A 5,379-nucleotide genomic window follows, 5' to 3' on the forward strand; every position below is an offset into this window, starting at 1 on the left:
TTATACTTTAAACGGATGGCAACTCTTTATTTTGGCAGAAAAGTGCAATAAAACAGATTTACCTCAAGTAAACTACAATTTTTCCATAATGAATCCGTCCAGACATTCAAAGTGAGTCGTTTTTTTTATAAGTGTGGTTTTTGTAATAATCTCTTTTAGAGATATTTACGGAAGGTAGCGTGGTCTGATGGGAAGTACAGCTTTCAATATAAAGGCGATGAACGTCGTATTGGTGGCAAAATAGAATTTATTAAGATCTATGTGTTGTTTCCAATGTACATACTGTGGAAATTTAAATGCCATAGGAAGAGTTGTTACTTCTTTAATACAACATGTTACTGTATAATAACTTTGCGTCAGGGGCGCAGAACATTTGACATAAAATAATACTATCTACTACCATTGCCAAAAATTATTTTCGATCTTCTTATCTTGTTACCAAATATCCACCGTTATATTTATGGATTCGTTCCAGAAAACACATAAACCGCAAACGATATATATGACATTGTTTTATTTCATCATATAAATGTGCTTAGTAAAGAATTGCTCAGTTTAAAAACCCCTGAGTTAGGAAAATTATTATAGCCAACCTTTGATGATTTACCCACCAAGCTATCGAAAGGAAATTGCTACCATTAAATACAAAGTCATAGAATGTCAATCAAGTGAAAATAAGTGGTAGAAACAGGGACCGAAGATAGCGGAGCCGCCCGACTGCGAACAGACCAAATAATTAGATGAGATCAAAGTTTATTATTATATGTCTTTTAACTTACGTGGTTTCGTCAACAACAGGACAACCTTACACCGGAAGTATTCCAGACAGAGAACACAAGATTCCCGTATGCGTACGACTGATGATTATAAATGCCACTTTGAGCAACCTGCTCGTCTGATGACGTCATTAAGTTTCTTTCCCGTTTCATTTAGCCTGCTTGTGAACTTGCATTAGGCTGAAATTTTGGATCTTAATGTATCGCCATACTTTCAGTCACGGAGAGAGCATATCTAAGAGGCCCACCTAGAGGCCTACAGCCGACTATGAAATTCGGTCCATGAAACAGGGTTGGAGGCCGTTTTTCGCATTGGTTAACGCAGTACGTCTTCATTTAAAAAGTCCATAAGGAATCCAAGTTCAAATTGACATAGATTGCGTGATGTGACATGCCTGTCATACAGTAATGGAAATAAATGAGAAATCTCTCATGCTTTGAAAGATTGAGTTAAATCCATCGGCATATGGGATTTAAAATCACGATATGAGGTAAGAGCCATGGTTCCCTAAAGTATCCGTTGAAGTGTTGTCGTCTTTTGATAATGTTGAGTTTAATCGTCTAGCAATTGCGTTCAATTTAGCTAAAAGGTTAATCAGACAGCAGAGATCGGTGTCTGGAGGGGCGGTTTTTGAGAGATGAGGGCAAGTTGTTCTAACTAAGTGCGAAATGAAGTGTGACATCAACAGCGTCATCGTCAAGAAGCTGTTGAAATGCATATACAAATTTAAGGACAAAAAATGAGAGCAATACCCACGTCGATCTTCGGAGGATATTTTGAGTGAACGACCAAGACTTCATATATTTGACCAAAAATGGATACACACACACACACAAAAAAATACTTGACAATGTGAAGCATTCGCTGTTAAATGCTTTGCCGATCTTTGGTTGTCTGACAATTTTAATTACATATTGACCATAACATCATTTGTTCCCCACACCTAATGCGATTAGTCGGACAACCTCTTCCACAAATTAAGTTACATGGACATTCACTCTGATTAAAAGCCAGTAAAAACAGAATGCACAACGCTGGCTGCCAAAAAGGAAGCATTGGATTCGGTTAAGCCATTCATCTTTATTACGTCGATGTTTTTTGACAGCTGACAAGAAAAGCCAGAAGGGGGCCACTTGTCAGCTCAGCGTTACTTTGAACATTAGCGTCACGCTATAGTTAAATTTGCTGTGGAAAGCATTCAAAGGATTGTAACAAGTTCATGTGCTTGTTTTTGCACGATAAATGGTTCCTACATGGAAATTACATAAACAATCTGATATTAGTCATTTGAACATATACATTCATATACATTTGAATGGTTAGTAATATTTCTATGTCACTGCCTCAATCCTGTGCCTTGGGTTCTAGATTTCGGAATTGCCAGCTCAATCTTGATTTCATATATAACCTACATCAGCAATACTACATGTAGCACCAGCACTGTAAAGAGTTAACACATGGGTAGGTAAAGTGAACAAGCTAGCTTTATAGCGCCCTGGTATGACACTCAGGGTACGATCCTGTTGCTTTCTTGCTTGACTGTGGCCCCATTCAGAATAGGGGGCTAACTAGTCCGAGGGCCAAATATGGCGACCCACTACGAAGCTTGCCGTTTTATTCTCCAATAGACACTGAATAGATATCCCGTGAGGAAAGTATTCAAGTGGGTCGGCCATATTTGACCCTCGAACTAGTTAGTCCCCTATTTTGAATGAGGCCTGTCTGTTTGTATACATGTAAATTGCACCTAGCCATTAGACCTGCTCTTCTCTCTGTCTGCCTGTCTGTCTGTGAGTTTGTATGTTTGTATGTACGACTGGCTGCCTACCATTTGAACGTCTAAATCTGTGTACACATTCGATTGCACTGCAACCCACAGACCCGTTCCAATTGACGCATATTTACGTTCATCGTACATCATGGACATACTATATTACTTTACATGTAGTTAAGGGCAATTTTTAAACAAATGCACGCTGTCTTAAATTTCAAACCAACATGATCTGGTTTTGACTCAGACTTGCGACCTACCACCTAATATCGTTATGTTGAAGCACTTATTTGTGAATTCCGCTGGGAAATAACGCAAGTACCATGCCTCTGGCATGGAGAGAAGGGCCCGCTGGTTTGTAAACTGGTGTTTTTACTCTGTCATCGTGATAGATTTATGTCAATATTGATTGCATGAGAGACACTGTAAACATTATACACATGAGGAAACGAACTGATCCATTACAATGTAGATTGTTCCTTTGAACTCTGATCAACCCAAGACACGGGGGGGGGGGGGGGGGGGGGGGGGGGAAGTGGCGATGTGACATTATAAAGTCAGTTTTGGTATTTAAGCCCGTGATACACTTTCAATAGTTTATGTTTAATAGATGTTCCTTTCTTTGTTGGAAAACATAGCATCGATCTAAGTTTGTTGTAAGTTGTATAGGCCAAAGATGAAGCTATTCAAAACCAGATCTGGAAAACACGTTATAACGCCCTTTAAAATGAATGAACTGCATAAGCAGTTTAAAACAGAAAAGATCATAATTCGTCTCATGCAACGCCAATCCCAGATGTACTGTAGGATAGGTCAAGTTATGTTTTATGTATGCTGCTAAAACGGTGTAACAAAAGGCGCTTCATAATTTACAGTTGGGAAGTAGTTTATGAGATGGCAATTTGTCAAAGACCATGTACATTATGAAGCTCCTTGGCCGTTTATGTATACGAAATGCCCATGATATTTCATCACTTACGGCAACAAGATCTGCGGGATTTACATCCATCAATAGGACCCTCTCTGCTGTTAACGTTGTTGATGTTGTTGTGTTTTGGTTGTTGGAATGTGAGGACAACATGCACAGAATTCATACTATTTGTTTATCCGATTATGTTCATATCTTTGTGATATTTAATTGAAACGTGTACACACACACACATACTTGTCTATGTGTACCAACCGAGGACATCAGCACAACACCATACAACCGAGGACATCTTATTCCTTGGTTAAATCAAAATAAAAACATTCAATTTAGGGTAAAATCTATTCGAGTATGAATGTTATAAATTAATTTTTTATAAAAACTAATTTTTTGCTGACAAGAATTTTACATTCTAACCGAGGACACACACGGACACACACACGGACAGACACTACACATTACAACCGAGGACATGCATGCATCTACATGTAATAATGATTGTACTTTTAATGCAAAGCAAATTTTATATAGCGTTACTTTGCAGCAATTCACATTTTTATGAAATTCTTTCATATTTAAGGTAAATTCCAAAATAACACCAGAGGTGATGATTAAATTAACAGTTATACAATATTTAATGCTGGGCTTTGCCACTTTTTTAGAATTGAAGATTATGAGATAAAACATCAATTAATTTAGGAAAAGAAAGGATACTGATGAAATAAAATAAAAGACCAAAGAATTTTGTTTTCAAACATTTTATTTTCATAATGCTTATTTTCTATTTAGCACTCTTTTATTATCATGAATTTTATATTTTGATAACACAAAGTGTCGTCCATTGGATACAGACTTGCACAGTACACAATTTTACAAAGGAGGACATCATGCCAGCAGCACCCAAAATTGTGCTTTCTTCCAATTTGATGCAATATTATATAATGCTTAAAAGCATAATGATCATCAATTTTTTATAATAAAATATTAGTATCATGAATATTCAGAAAATGTGACTAGCAAAGGTTTTCAGGTTCATGGAACTCCAAAGTCATACTTTGAAAATGCTAAATGTATACAAGAGAGCACTGTACTGAAATGGGTTTCTTTCCATTTTTAACTTTTTTAAATAAAATAATACAGTTTACTGCCATTTCACGTGATCAACTAAGAAAATTGTTGAGATGGCAAAAATATAAATATAACAAGTTTAAATGTCCAATTTCCTCCATTCCGAACATTGTGAATGATTGAATCTGACAAACTACAATGATACGAGTTCATTTCCATTTTGGCACTTTTGTTACACAATACAAGATAACAGGTTTACCACCATTTTTATATAATCAACTAGCAATATTGTCAAGACGCAGAAATTGTCAAACAACCCATTTTACATATCTAGTAAATTCAATAATGAGACTGTTTACATGCCTGACAATCAAATCTGAGGAAAACCACTTATATACAAATAAAAGCTGAAGTCCCTCAAAACTCAACCAATCAATCTTATTTTTAAATTTGATTTGTATATAGATAACATTGATCACTCTTGTGAGTTTAATGACAACAGGCCTATCGGTTCTCCCTGAAATGTGCTTACAGTGTTACTAATATGCTTTTACTAATAATCATCAGTTCTGTGAGTTTCATGAAAACAGGCTTTTAGTTATTGGTTCTCCCTGAAATGTGCTTACAGTGTTACATATATGCTGAAAAAAAAAAAAAAAAAAAAAAAAAACAGCATAAAATTTGAAAGAAAAGGGCCTGGTCTTGCTGATTTTCAATCTTGACCATTCTTTTACTAATAATCATCAGTTCTGTGAGTTTCATGAAAACAGGCTTATTGGTTCTCCTTGAAATATGTTAACAGTGTTGCATGTACACTGAAAAAAGGAGAAAAAAA

Source organism: Lingula anatina, chromosome 3 (assembly GCF_051362555.1).
Source record: "Lingula anatina isolate TDL-2025a chromosome 3, LinAna3.0, whole genome shotgun sequence".
Classification (NCBI taxonomy): Eukaryota; Metazoa; Brachiopoda; class Lingulata; order Lingulida; family Lingulidae; genus Lingula; species Lingula anatina.